Source organism: Galeopterus variegatus, unplaced genomic scaffold (genome assembly GCF_000696425.1).
Source record: "Galeopterus variegatus unplaced genomic scaffold, G_variegatus-3.0.2 Scaffold504, whole genome shotgun sequence".
Classification (NCBI taxonomy): domain Eukaryota; kingdom Metazoa; phylum Chordata; class Mammalia; order Dermoptera; family Cynocephalidae; genus Galeopterus; species Galeopterus variegatus.
This window is the reverse complement of record NW_007726615.1, coordinates 285,861-301,820: the sequence shown is the minus strand read 5'-3', so window position 1 is coordinate 301,820 and position 15,960 is coordinate 285,861. Positions and strand designations below refer to the sequence as shown.

Below are 15,960 nucleotides of genomic sequence, written 5' to 3'. Positions count from 1 at the left end.
ACAAGTTAAAAAAGGAAAATGCAACAAAATATAAAGGAGAGCTCAATAAAAAGTTGAGAACTTTGTCAGGTTCTCCCATCTGCACTTATTCTACTTTAAATATCAAAGAGATAAAAATTTTATCAATTTTTAGAAATAAAAATTTCAATTGGCTGAAAAGCTAAAGAATGATTACAAAAAAAAAAAAAAAAAGAAAGTAACTAAACTGTAAGATCAATACTAAAAGGTATAAACTTTGATTTCCATAACCTCAGCTCAACTCTTTAAAAAATGCCTAGAGATCCCATCATATAAAATAGGCCTCAGTAGTAATGTTCATGTTGGAAATCCACAGTGGTAGAATGGGGGGTAATTTATCCTTAAATTCCATATTTTATTAAGAGTTATACAAAAGAACAAAGTATGATGGTTTACAAAGAAAAATGAGAATAGACTTACAGAGCCTTAAATTTTGACTCCATAAGCAATAATTAAAGGATATTTAACTTAAAACTCGACAAGAATATCAGTGTGTGTGTGTGTGTGTGTGTGTGTGTGTGTGTGAGAGAGAGAGAGAGAGAGAGAGAGAGAGAGAGAGAGAGAAGAACTTTTTGGGTAGAAAATGTGTAATTAGATTGGGGATAGGTACCTTTACTACTTCAAACATTTAATATTAAATGGAACATACAAATTTTAACGATATTAATAAAAAAAACTATCTGGACTAGTAAAACAGAGCTCTAGGTTACTAAATTATATTAATAATAAATGCAATAAAATTGCCATATATAATTTAGATTACACAATATAAACAGAAGCATTATGACAGTGAGGATAAAAAAACCTACACATTGATTTTCGACTAATATACAAGAATAAAAACACAAAAATATGTTCTTTTTAAAAATTCTTTCTGACTTCTCAAAAGCTAGTACTCACAGTTGTCTCCGAGAATGTCCTTATTCTTATACAATACACACTAAAGTATTATTAGTAAAGGGAACAATGTTTCCAATGTTTCCTTGGTTCAGAAAAAAATACATTCACAAATAGGCAAAGGGGAAGAGGGAAGGAGGGATGATAAAGCAAATGAAGGCAAAATGTAAACAACTGGTAAGGGGTACATGAGAGTTTCTTATACTACTCTTGAAATGTCTCTACAAGTTTGAATTTACATCAAAATAGTTACCAAGAAAAAAAGCTAATTCTATTGAATTTAGCCAAAAGTTTTAGTTTTTACTAAGTATAATGTTCTGTTTGCAACTAATTTTCTATTTCCTGAAAGCCAATATAATCTTCCTTTTCATCCAATTACTACTGTACTTAAATTAATCAAATTTAATTCTGACAAAAACAATACTAGTCTTAAACAAATTTTTGAAAAATATAAGATTAAAAACTTCTACACAAAGAATAAACTCCAAGAGAAAAGATGCAAATAAAAATGACTATCATAATCTTTTGTTTTTTATTTGCAAGTATAAAACTGAAGAAAAACAAAAGCCTGGAACATAGCATCTGTCATATCAGAATATAAAAAGATGATCCTGGCACAAAATGAAAAAGCTCTAATTCATTTGCAAATCAAGCCTGCCGGTTTCATTTCAAGCTGGCGGTAACTGTCAAGAGTTAACAAGATAATCACTTTCAATCCTGCCTTCAATGGTACATTACACTGTTATTCCATTCAATAAGGCCGTTCTTTGGGGCGCTAGATGAATGGTTTTCATTTCTAACTCACACAAAAAGTTGTGCGGGGAAAAATCCACGGGGCTTAAGAAAGAAATCTCTTTATGGGCATTTATCTGCTGGTACTTGCTTTTAGGCAAAATGAGATATTTTGAAACATCAGTGTCCATTCACTTCTTCTATTCCTTTAGGCCCTTAATCCGTTAAAAAAAAAATTGGCATATGAGAAAAGTGCAAAACCAGTTTCATTTTTTAAATTATCAAGGCATACTAAACAAAAATGCTCTATTAAAATGATTCCATGCAAAAACAATGCTATTCCACTCAAAAGACTAATATTAACCAATCTTCTCCTCGTCTCATGGTAAGCCGTGTAACTTTCTTAGATTACTCACGTATATTTTCGGTGAAATGCATATACCTAAAATTTCACATTTATCTCTTCTTATACTTACAGTGACTTGCATGCCTGAAAAGGATAATTTTTAAAAAACCTTTCCAGATCATTCCTAGTCAATGACAATGAATTTTAGCTAAGGTTATCTTTATAATATATTTATCAAAAACATTATAAAAGTTTTTACTCTTTTATAGTTTAACTCTATTTTATAAACAGTACCTAAAATTTCACATTTATCTCTTCTTATACTTCTTATAATTTTTTAAAAACCTTTCCAGATCATTCCTAGTCAATGAAAATGAATTTTAGCTAAGGTTATCTTTATAATGTATTTATCAAAAACATTATAAAAGTTTTTACTCTTTTATAGTTTAACTCTATTTTATAAACAAATGTATCTACAGTATCTGTATATTGTTCTTGCAAAAATATCAAAACTATATACAAAAAAGAAACAAATATATTTTGCTTTATACAAAGGAAAACACGAAGTGCAAAGATTTAAATGTATCTACTAGTAATAGACAATTAGGTTGCTATCAAACTACAGCACATGAGAGTAAAAGAACATTGAAATCTCCTCCCTGACTGTTCATGCTGCCTTATACTCATCAAACCCATCCAATATCAGTGTAAATTTATAAGAAACATCTATGTATAAATTACAACTTATTATTCAGATCTACTTAACAATAGCACAATTAATCTTTCCCCACCTACTCCCTCAATTCAAGAAATAATATTGCTATATATTTCCTATGTAAATCACAATCTCCATCCAAGACCTTTAATCCTTTTATAATCCCTTAATTATCAGAGGGAAATGTGGATTTTTAAAACTCATAGTACAAATATTTAAAGTCCTTCTAATCATTACTTCAAATAAATTAGTCTATATTGCATTCAAAGGTTTTAAGAAGTTAAAAAGTTTATGTTTATGACTACAAAGACTATATACTTAAATTTTAAAATTCAGATGACTTCATGAATTCATACAAGACGAGGATAATCCTTTTATAAAAGGGAGAAGTCTTCTAACTAGACATCCTTCTGTAGCAGCCTAAGTTCACCCAGTTCTTCCAAGTTATGATCTGAGTAGTCACTTAACCTCAAAAAAGGTGAAAATTATCCCTTGTCCTTAGAATAAATATGAAAAAATAGAGTAAAAACTATATGGGAAAGTAATTCAGAAAGTTTTACATTATCAGATATTTTGTCATTGATTTTTAAATGTTAAATTAATATCTAAACTAAAATTTGTCATTGTGAATAAATTATAATGAATCTGCATATTTTATAAAATCCTTATAAAATTTAAAACATATCATACAATAAAGAAATTTAAAGCATAAACACTTTGTGTTTCATCTACTACATTAAAAACGCTTACGCGATATTATAAAATGACAATAATATTGAGCAAATCTTATTATTCCAAATTTTAAACCCTGCGTAACAAACATGTTAAATACACCAAGTAAACAGTATTATAGAACCCTTAATAAATTAAGATTGACACACATGATTACATGCGCAGTTTAAAACCAATTGATGACAACACTAGAAATTCCTAAAGAAACCTGACGACATAAAGCTACCTGCAGAGCACAATTCTTCTTAGAGCTTACCATTATGAGTCTGTCCCCATAGAGGGTGAGGACACTAGGGTCACCCTATCATTGGGGTATTGTATCCTTTCGTTGGGTTCTAGGATCATGGTTAACTCAGAAGGTAGAAACGTTAGATCTTTCAACTTTACGCTGCCCTGCTGCAGCCTCTTTCCCTCAATAGATCCCTGGGGTTAGCTCTAAGCAAACACAGCAGCAAAAACAGCGGGGAGTATGAGGAATCTCCTATATATCAACCATTGGAACAGCAATGAAGAGTGTTTGAGGAACAGCACAGGCCTAGCACAAAAGCTTTATGGAGAGTCACACACAAGTTCCAACATAACAATAGAACCTGTATACAATAGCCCTATATCCATTACTTACACTGATACCTTACAATAAAATCTTCTGTTTATACAAATGCAATTTTTAAAATACAGGAATATGTATTTGCAAAATAAGTCTTTGCTTTTGAAATGTGACAGCCTGAGTCTTCTATGAATATACATGAACACCTATTCCAGAAAGCATGTTTCTAACAAATTTAAGCTCCCTTTTACACATCAGTTAAATAAAATGTAACGAAACATTCAAATTATTATTACCATACAATATAGACAGTTCTTTCACTTTGGCAAAAATAGCTATTTTAATTTCTGAATACTTAACGATAAAATGACATTTCCAAAATAAGTCCCTTTCAATTTCTTCAGTTAAAAGAAATTCTACAAAAATTACATTAAAGGGCAAGACACATGTTTTTGTTTTGTTGTTGTTCTTGTTCTGATATCTTCAAGGTATGAAAAGTAACTTTTGTTTCATTTCATAAAGGTATTTCATGAAGGTAACTCCTTAAGAATGAGCAAAATAAAAAATCTTTTTACTGAAAATACTAACAAGCATTGCAGTAGGGGAAAATAAATTTCATTAGCAAATAAGTAAAAGGGAAATAAACTCAATTGGCATGCAAATGAAATATTTAAAATGCTTCCAAATTTTGAGAATATGATAAAACTTCAAGATGATTCTTGTGTATCATACATCATAAACTAATATTATATAAATTTGCCACAATTAAACTGATAAAATAATTTTCTAAATATCATTTACACACATTTAATTTTTAAATATATTTGAAACATTCTATAATTCCCAAATTATTTTATAAGGATATATTACTTTTATATTCACTTAAAGAAAAAAAATTCAAATTTAAAAGGATGAAATCTCTGCAATCAAGATAACCTAACCAGAAAAATTAATTCCCCAATAACCTAAATAGCAAAACTTTCACTGTAAACCTTCTAAACTTATATATATACCCATATGAACACAAAGATCTATGAATAAATAATGACTGAAACATTTAGCAAATAAAACTCTCTTGGGGATGGGTAAAATGATCTTTAGCCAAAATTTCAAGTCCATTATTTCCACAGCTATAAACCTGTTATTTTGAATGAAAGGTAAGTCATGTACCACATAAGGATGTTTCAGTCAACAATGGACCACATATACGATGGTGGCCCCATAAGATTATAATGGAGCTGAAAATTTTCTACTGCTTAGTTATGTTGTAGTTGTCATGTAATGTCATAGTGCAACACATTACTCTCATAGGAGCAATAGGCTATCTCACATAGCCTAAGTGTGTGGTAGGCTGTACTGTCTATGTTTGTGTAAGTACACTCTACAATGTTCACAAAATGACAAAATCACCTAAAGACGTACTTCTCAGAATGTATTCCCGTCACTAAGCAATGTATGACTGTAGCTAAGAAAATATATTTTCAAATTTTTAAAACAACAGAGAAAATCTACTGTGATTAATAAAATGTTCCTTTAAGAATTTCATGCAATTATAAACTATCTGCAACAGACACATAAATTTAATCTTTAGTATAAAAATTCTCTCAAGTCACAGTGTCTTTATTTTAAAGGTTTTGTTTTACTGCAATTTTCAAAATAAAATTAAGACTAGCAATAAAGGAGTGAATGGTAGAGCAAAAACTCTGATAGATAACAATTGTAAAAACTGAACAGTATAGTAAGAAAAAAAAATCTATTTAAAGACATCGGACAGCATCCAAAAAGCTGCCAAGGATAGTTTAATCTGAAAAATCTCACTTGGAAGTGAAAAGAATTGCCACATATGGCTTTCTGGTGTGAGGACACTCCCTACCTATCATGGCTAAACGGCTGCAGAAACACAATGGCAGAAAAGCACAGCCTTATCAAGGTGCCAGAATCAGAGTTCAGAGATAAATAAGCACAGAAAATTTAAAGGGGAGATTACTGGCAGCAAGAGAACCACTGAAGGGGTATGACCCAAATCTGAATATAAATTATGCCCAAACTCCTAGTTGACAGCTAAACTACACATACTTGTGCGGAAATTCCAGAGAAACCAGCAAAAAATAAGGCAGAGATCAGAGAGAAATATACCCCTGGTGCTTTTTTAAATTGATATCTCTTAAACATGTGCTTCTCTGGTGTCAGAAAGCTGAAGTAGAATAAGCCTGAAGTGTTTGAGGACAGTTTGTAAAGCTTGTAGAGTAGCTGAAAGTTAAGGAATCAATCACAGAAACAAGACAGAGAGTGAACAGCTAAACTACACATACTTGTGCGGAAATTCCAGAGAAACCAGCAAAAAATAAGGCAGAGATCAGAGAGAAATATACCCCTGATGCTTTTTTAAATTGATATCTCTTAAACATGTGCTTCTCTGGTGTCAGAAAGCTGAAGTAGAATAAGCCTGAAGTGTTTGAGGACAGCTTGTAAAGCTTGTAGAGTAGCTGAAAGTTAAGGAATCAATCACAGAAACAAGACAGAGAGTGAGATGTATCTCAACTTAAATTCTTGGCTGACAATGAAAATACATGGGAACAGAAAAGACCATCCAAAGAGCCCATTTAAAAATGCAGCAGTAGGAAGCCCTAACAGTGCAGATATATCAGAAACTGCCTATAGTCAGGGACAGGAAACTTGGAGTTTCAAGCTTGGTGAGAAAAGTACAAAAATAAAACAACAATTCCCAAGAGAACAAAATTGAATCCAGAGTGGCTACAATCTTCAGGTTTTTTTTTAATCCAAAAAAAATACTAAAAATGCAAATAAACAGTACAAGAGAGAAGTAAAAAGAAACTATTAGTGAATCAGATATTAGTTTCTTGAGTTAAAGATTTCTTGGTAGCTATTATAAATTGTTTAAATATTGAAGGAAAAATAATGTCAATGAGTGAACAGATAGGAAATCTCAACAGAGATATAGGCACTACATATTTTTTTTTAATTCTAAAGTTAAAAACAAAATATTGAAATAAAAAAATCCACTAAATGGGCTCAAGAAAGGAAAGCAAACAAAAAAAAAAGTCATTGAACTTGAACTGAAAGATAGGTCAACATAATCTACCCAATCTGGACTACAAAGGAAAAAAATTAAGGAAAATGAAGAGGATCTAAAGAGATTTGTATTACAATAGCAAGTGGTCCAACATACATGCCAGGACCAGTAAGAGGAAAAGATTAAATGAACGAACAGAATATTTGAAGAAATAATAGCATAAAAATCCCCAAATTTGTTGGAAAACATTGATTTACATAGACAACAAATAGCTCACTGAACAAGTGGGATAAACATAAAGAAAACCACTCTCATACAAGATAGTCAAATGGCTGAAAGCCGAAAGTAAAGAGAAAACCTGGGAAGAGGCCAGAGAACAAAGAATCTTATAAAATGATAAGATTACAGCTTCTCATCATAAACTATGAAAGCCAGAAGACACTGGAACAACATATTCAAAATGATGATAAAAGAAAAAATTGTAAACCAAGAATTGTATATCCAGTAAAACTATCATTCAAAATTGACGGTAAAATAAAGATACTTTTGTTTAGGATAAGTAAAGAGGGATAAGTTAATGTAGAATGGGATAAACTAAAGATGCACTTTTAACAGGTTAAGTTAAAGATATAATCTCTAGAGCAACAACTAAAAATAATACAAGGTGATGTAGCTTTTAAATCAATGAAGAGATTACAATAAAATGCAAAAAATTATTTGAGGATCAAGGAAAACACAACATATCAGAATCTGTGGGATGCTGTTAAAGGAGATGTATAGCACTAAGTGCCTATATGAGAAAAGATAAAAGGTCTCAAATCAATGGTCTCAGCTTATATCTTAAGAAACTAGAAAAAGAGGAGCAAATTAAACCCAAAGTGAGCAGTAAAAAAAATAAATAAATAAATCAGTTCAAAGTGTAAAGCAATAAAAAAGAATACAAAAAAACTATAAAGACAAATCAATGAAACTAAAAGTCGGTTCTTTGAGAAAGCCAATAAAATTGATAAACTAGTCAGACTGATGAGAAAAAAGCAACAGAATCCATAAATTATGACTATCAGGAATAAGAGGTAACATCAGTACAGGCTCTACAGATATTAAAAGAATAAAAAGAGAACGTTATGAACAGCTTTATGTCTATAGATCCAACACCTTAGGTGAAATGAACCAATTACCTGAAAGACACAAACTACCAAAGCTCACTCAAGAAGAAACAAATAACCTGGGGAGCAATATATCTACTAAAGAAATTGAATTTGTAGTTAAAAACCTTTCCACAAAGAAAAATCCAGGCTCAAATGACTTTACACAAAAATTCGATCAAACATTTGATAAAGAAATAATATCAATTCTACACACACTCTGCCACAAAACTGAAAAGGAAATAATATTTACTAACTCATTCTTTGAGGACAGCATTATCTTGATACCAAACAAAAAGACATTATAAGAAAATAAAACTGCAGACCAACGTTCCTCATGAAAGCAGAGGCAAAATTATCAACATAATTTTAGCAAATCAAATAGAACAATATATATATAAAAAGGATAATATATCACAACCAAGTAGTTTTATACTAGAAATACAATGGTATTTTACATTAGAAAATCAATGAATGGACCAATCAAAACAGACCACTGACCTAAATGTTAAACCTAAAACTATAAAACTGGTAGCAGAAAACAAGAGAAAATCTTGGTAACCTTTGATTAGGCAAAGATTTCTTTTTTTTTTTTTGTCTTTTTGTCTTTTTTCCGTGTCCGGCAACGGATCGCAACCCTCACTGTTGCCCCCACACCGGACCACCTGGGGAGCAATATATCTACTAAAGAAATTGAATTTGTAGTTAAAAACCTTTCCACAAAGAAAAATCCAGGCTCAAATGACTTTACACAAAAATTCGATCAAACATTTGATAAAGAAATAATATCAATTCTACACACACTCTGCCACAAAACTGAAAAGGAAATAATATTTACTAACTCATTCTTTGAGGACAGCATTATCTTGATACCAAACAAAAAGACATTATAAGAAAATAAAACTGCAGACCAACGTTCCTCATGAAAGCAGAGGCAAAATTATCAACATAATTTTAGCAAATCAAATAGAACAATATATATATAAAAAGGATAATATATCACAACCAAGTAGTTTTATACTAGAAATACAATGGTATTTTACATTAGAAAATCAATGAATGGACCAATCAAAACAGACCACTGACCTAAATGTTAAACCTAAAACTATAAAACTGGTAGCAGAAAACAAGAGAAAATCTTGGTAACCTTTGATTAGGCAAAGATTTCTTAGGCCAACACCAACGATATGACCTATAAAAGAACAAATGAATAAAATGGACTTCCTCAAAATTATAAACTTTTGTTCTTCAAAAGGCACTGCCAGTGAAAGAAAGAAAAGGTACAACATATATTTGATAAAGTATTTGAACCCATATTATACAAGAACTCTCAAAACTTAAAAAAAGAAAACAATCCGATATAAAAATGAGCAAAAGATTTGAACACATGCTTCACTAAGAAATACATATAAGTGGCAAATAAGAACATGAAAACATGCCCCACACCATTAGTTATCAGTGAAATGAAAATTAAAAGCGCAATGAAGTACCACTATGCACCTATTAGAATGTCTAAAATTAAAAAGCCCAACCACACCTAGTCTTGAGGAGTATGTGAAATAAACGGAATACTCATAAACTGTGGCAGGATTGTATAATGGTACAACCACTTTGGAAACAGTTTGGCAATTTGTGAAAAAGTTATGCATAAACCTACTATCTGATCCAGCCATCCTACAGCCAAAGAAATGAAAGCATATGTCCATACAAAGACTTGTACATAAATTTTCATAGCAGCTGTTTTGTGACAGTCAAAAATTGAAAACAGCCCAAACATCTATCAGTAGGTGAACAAAAAATCAAATTGTTTCATATGTATACAAAAAAACACTATTCAGCAACAAAGAGAAGTGATACAGGCAACAAAATGAATAAATCTCAGAATAATTATGCCAGGTGAAAAAAGCCAGACAAGTACATACTGTATGATTCCATCTCTAGAAGCTCTAGAAGATGCAAACTAATCTACTGTGACAGTAACTGGGAACCTGGGAGAAAGAGAGTGAGGGAGGGGGATCACAAAGGAACACAAGGAGATGATGAAAGTTGTGCTCACTATTGTGATCGTGGTGATGGTTTCACAGGTGTATATGTAAAGCAAAACATATCAAGTTGCATACATTAAAATATGGGCAGTTTACTGTATGTTAATTATACCCCAATAAAACTATTTTTAAAATAGGAAAAATATATGACCAGAATCTACACAAAAAGATATAAAAATGGCCAATAAACAAACAAAAAAAAGATGTTCAACATTATTTGACACCAGGGAAAGGAAACTTAAAACCGTGTTTGCATCTACAAATCCATTAGAATGGCTGAAATTAAAAAGAACAATAATACCATCTATTGGCAAGGTTCTAGAGCAACTTGAACTCTCATAACTGCTCCTGTGAATATAAAATGGTACAAACCCATTAGAACAGTGCCTGGCAGTTTCTTAAAAAGTTAGAAACTGGGCCGGCCCAGTGGCTCACTCGGGAGGGTGCGGTGCTGATAACACCAAGGCCCCGGGTTCAGACGGATCCCATATAGGGATGGCCGGTTCGCTCACTGGCTGAGTGTGGTGCTGACAACACCAAGTCAAAGGTTAAGATCCCCTTACCGGTCATCTTTAAAAAAAAAAAAAAAAAAAAAAAAGTTAGAACCTAAATCTACAAAACAAGCCAGCCATTCAACTTTCAGATAAAGAGCACAGATCCACTAGAAAAACGATATATGAATGCTCATAACAGCTTTACTAATAGTCAAAAACAGGAAATATCTCAAATCTTTATTAACAGGTCAGTGAAAAACAAGATGTGATAAACAATAGAATATTACTCATCATTCAAAAGAACTAACTGCTGATAAATGCAACATCACTGATGAATCACAAAATCACAATGCTGAGTGAAAAAAGACACATACAAAAGAGTACATATTGTGTTATTCCATTTATATAAAATTCTAGAAAATACAAACTAATTTACAATGACAGAAAGCACATTAGCAGTTGCCTAGGGCTGCGGTGAAGGGGGAAATGGATCAGGGAGGGGGCAAGAGGAAATGTTTGGAGGTGATGGAAACACTCATTATCCTATGTGATGGTGGTTCTGAGAGTATATACTTCTGTCAAAATTCAATAAATTGTATACTTTTAAAGGGTGCATTGTATTACATATAAATTACAACTCAAAAAATGTTTTTTAGAAGTTTACATTAAAATTACGGTTGTTGCTCACTTTCCTGTGGCCAATCCATGCTTCACCAGCTGAGGTTATCTATCATTAACGATAGTCATTCCTTCAAGGGATTCTGGAAAAATTGGCTCTAAACAGATATCAACAAAGACATTAGAACACAGAACAAAGTTCAATATACTTATTTCTGAGCCCTGACCTGGTAGAACCTGCGGGAAACCCAGGCAGGTAAGGCCCTGTTCCCGAGAAGCCTGCCTTGCTGCTGTTGTGGCCCCGAGGGACCAGCCCCAACCTAGCAGACCCAGTGGGAACCCAGGCAGGCAAGGCCCATCCTCAAAAAGGCCACTCCACTACTGCTGAGGCCCGAGGGAGTGACAGGAGCCGAGCATCAGCAACATCCGCTGCCACTGCAGCAGACACCAGTGTGGAACGAGTGGGCTGTGACAACCTCTGCCACAGCAACTGCTGATATAAGGATAGCATGCTCCCAAATCAGCATCCACTGCTGCCTCACAGGTTTCCTGGTAACTACTCATCAGCACAGACAGAAGGAGCACCACCAGCAGAGCCCAGGGAAAGAGGAAAGAAAAAAGGGAAAACACATCCAGAATCACCTATTCAAATCAAGGAGCACTAGTATACCCCAGTGCATCCAATAGAGTCAGGGAGAGCTAGTCATGGTGCCAACAGTACTGCCCAAGAACACCCACTCTAACCTAAGAGTGTCAAGTCTCTAAGGCACTATCCCCCCAAATTTGAGTGCTGCACATGTCCTGACAAACCAGTACAGTATCACCGACCTCAGCAAAGTCATAATAAGTATCCAAGGGAACAGGTCACAGAGGCATTCTCACAAAACTGCAACAATGAATTCAGCCAAAATGCCTTCACGGTGTCTACATGACAGTATCTACCTGGATCCAATTCTGAAACACCCCATTCAACCATCATTATAAAATACACCCGCAAGAGGAGCTCCTTCTCTGCTAATCCCACTCAAGAGTACCAAAAAAAGTAACTTCTCTACCAGATGACTAAACACCAACATAGAGATACTACAAATATGAAAAAACAAGAAAATATGACACTGCCAAAAGAATATAATAACTCTCAAATACCAGATCATATAGAACAGGAAATCCTTGAAATGACTGACAAGGAATTTTGAGCACCAATCCTAAGGAAACTCAATGAGATACAAGAAGACTCAGACAACATGATGAAATGAGAAAAAGTATACAGGACCTGAAAAAGGAAATGTACAAAGATATCAATGCCTTGAAAAAGAATGTAGCTGAGCTTCTGGAGCTGAAGGATTCATTCAACAAAATAAAAAACAGAACAGAGAGCTTAGAACAACAAAATAAAAAACAGAACAGCAGGCTAGAATGAGCAGAAGACAGAATTTCTGATCTTGAAGATGGCCTGTTTGAAATGAAACAGGTGGACAAAAAAAACAAAAAAGAATTTTAAAAAATTGAAGAAAATCTTAGAGAGAGAGCAGACAACCTTAAGTGCTCATATATCCAAAACATGGGTATTCCAGAAGAGGAGGAAAAGGGAAAAGGCATTGAAATGATAATCAATGAAATAATAGCAGAAAACGTCCCAGGTATAGAGAGAGATACAGATCTTCAAATTCAGGAGGCTCAAAGATAAGCAAACATATTCAACCCAAAAAGGTTCTCTCTAAGACATGTTATAGTCAAACTGGCAAAGCTCAAAGACAAAGAGAGAATCTTAAAAGTTGCAAGAGAGAAGTGTCAAGACAACTATAAGGGAGCCCCTACCAGACTAACTTCAGTCTTTTCATCAGAAACCCTAAAAGCAAAAAGAGAATGGGATGATATATTGAAAATACTAAAAGACAAAAATTGCCAGCCAAGAATGCTTTACCTAGCAAGGCTGTCCTTCCAAAATGAAGGACAAATAGTATATTTTCCAGAAAAACAAAAACTGCAGGAGTTCATTACCACATGACCAGCCTTACAAGAAATTCTCAAGAGAGTACTGTATCTGGTACATGAAAAACAACCATCACTACCATGAGTACTTGAGAACAAACAAAACTCATCAGCAAAACAAAAATGCAAACAATAAAAAGAAAAGAATTTTATCTGCCATCCCAAGAAACCAACAAACATAGAAGACAAACAGTAAATCAGAAAGAAAGGAACAAAAGATATTTAAAACATCCAAACAAAAATCAGTAAAATGCCATGAGTAAATCAATACCTTTCAATAATAACTCAACGTAAAAGGATTAAATTCCCCACTCAAAAGACAGACTGAATGACTGGATTAAAAAGATGGACCCAACAATATGCTGCCTTCAAGAGACACACCTCACCTGTAAAGACACACATAGACAAAGAGTGAAAGGATGGAAAAAGACATACCATGCAAACAGACACAAAAAACAACCTGGAGTAGCTACTCTTATATCAGATAAAATAGATGTTAAACCAAAAATCATAAAAAAGATGAAGAAGACCACTATATAATGATAAAAGGATCTATCCAACAAGAAGACATACCAATCATAAATATATACATACCCAATAACAAAACAGCAAATACTATTTATAGTATATTTATATTTAGGTATATGAAGCAAATACTACTAGAGCTAAAGAAAGAGACAGACACTAATACCATAATACAAGGGGACCTGACCACCCCACTCTTAACATTGGACAAATCATATAAGCAAAAAATCAACAGAGAAACACAAGATCTAAATAACACTTTAGATCAACTGGACTTGGCAGACAACTACAGAACACTTCATCCAACAACCTCAGAATATTCACTCTTCTCATCAGCACATGGAACATTTCCCAGGACAGACCACATGTTAGGGCACAAATCAAGTCTCAACAAATTTTTTAAAAAATGGAATTTTTCCATGTATTTGTGCAGACCTCAATGGATTAAAACTAGAAATCCATAACAAACAAAACTCTGGAAACTATACAAATATATGGAAATTAAACAACATTCTACTTAATGATTATGTGTCCAAGAAGAAATTAAACAGGAAATCAAAAAATTCATTGAAAATAATGACACATCATACTAAAACCTGTGGGATACTGCAAAAGCAGTACTAAGGGGGAAGTTTATCACAATAAATGCAACCTCAGAAGAATGGAAAGGTGGCAAATAAAACACCCTAACACTTCACCTTAAAGAACTAGAGAAACAATAACAATCCAACCCCAAAGTTAGTAGACAGAAAGGAATAATTAAGATTAGAGCAGAAGTAAATGGAATAGAAACCCAAAAAATAATACAAAAGATCAATGAAACAAAAGGTTGTTTTTTCGAAAAGATAAAATTGACAAGCCATTAGCTAGGGTGACTACAAAAAGAAGACAGAAGAGAGAAACAAAAAAAATTAGAAATGAAAATGGAGATATTACAATGAATAACTTGGCAAGACAAAGATTCGTTAGAAATTACTATAAACAAATATACACCAATAAATTTGAAAATCTGGAGGAAATGGATTAATTTCTGGACACACACAAACTACCAAGACTGAACCAAGAAGATATAAAAAATCTGAACAGACCAATATCAATCAAAGAGATTGAAGTTGTAATTAGCAGTCTCCCAACAAACAAAAGCTCAGGACTGTATGGATTCACTACAGAATTCTACCAAACCTTTAAAGAAGAATTAATACCAATTCTCTACAAACTATTCCAAAAAACTGAAACAAAGGCCATTGCCCCAAACTCCTTATATGAGGCAAACATCACCCTGATGCCAAAACCAGACAAAGGTACAACAAAAAAAGAAAACTAGAGAATGAAACTAGACCCATACGTCTCACCATGTACTAAAATCAACTCAAAATGGATTAAGGATTTAAATATACACTCTGAAACAATAAAACTTATTAAAGAAAACATAGGAGAAACACTTCAGCAAATAGGGCTGGACACAGACTTCATGAATACAACCCCAAAAGCACGGGCAACCAAAGGAAAAATAAACAAATGGGATTATATCAAACTAAAAAGCTTCTGCACAGCAAAAGAAACAACTAACAGAGCTAAAAGACAACCAACAGAGTGGGAGAAAATATATGCAAATTATACATCCGACAAAGGATTAATATCCAGAATATACAAGGAACTCAAACAACTATACAAGAAAAAAACAAGCAACCCAATAAAAAAATGGGCAAAAGAGCTAAGTAGGCAATTCTCTAAGGAAGATATACAAATGGCCAACAGTCATATGAAAAAATGCTCAACATCACTCAGCATCCGGGAAATGCAAATCAAAACCACACGCAGATACCATCTCACCCCAGTTAGGATGGCTAAAATCCAAAAGACTCTGAACGATAAATGCTGGCGAGGTTGCGGAGAAAAAGGAACTCTCATACATTGTTGGTGGGAATGCAAAATGGTGCAACCCCTATGGAAAATGGTTTGGAGGTTCCTCAAACAGCTGAAGATAAATCTACCATACGACCCAGCTATCCCACTGCCAAAGGAATGGAAATCATCAAGCAGAAGTTTCCCCAGTGTTCATCGCAGCACTCTTTACAATAGCTAAGAGTTGGAACCAGCCCAAATGCCCATCATCAGAT

General features: G+C 33.2%; 1 protein-coding gene across 1 annotated transcript in view; it reads right to left on the bottom strand.

The window, feature by feature from the left end:
- Positions 1–15,960, bottom strand: part of RSRC1 (arginine/serine-rich coiled-coil 1) — a 347,320-nt gene that overhangs the window by 150,287 nt on the left and 181,073 nt on the right. The gene's annotated exons all lie outside the window — the stretch shown is intronic.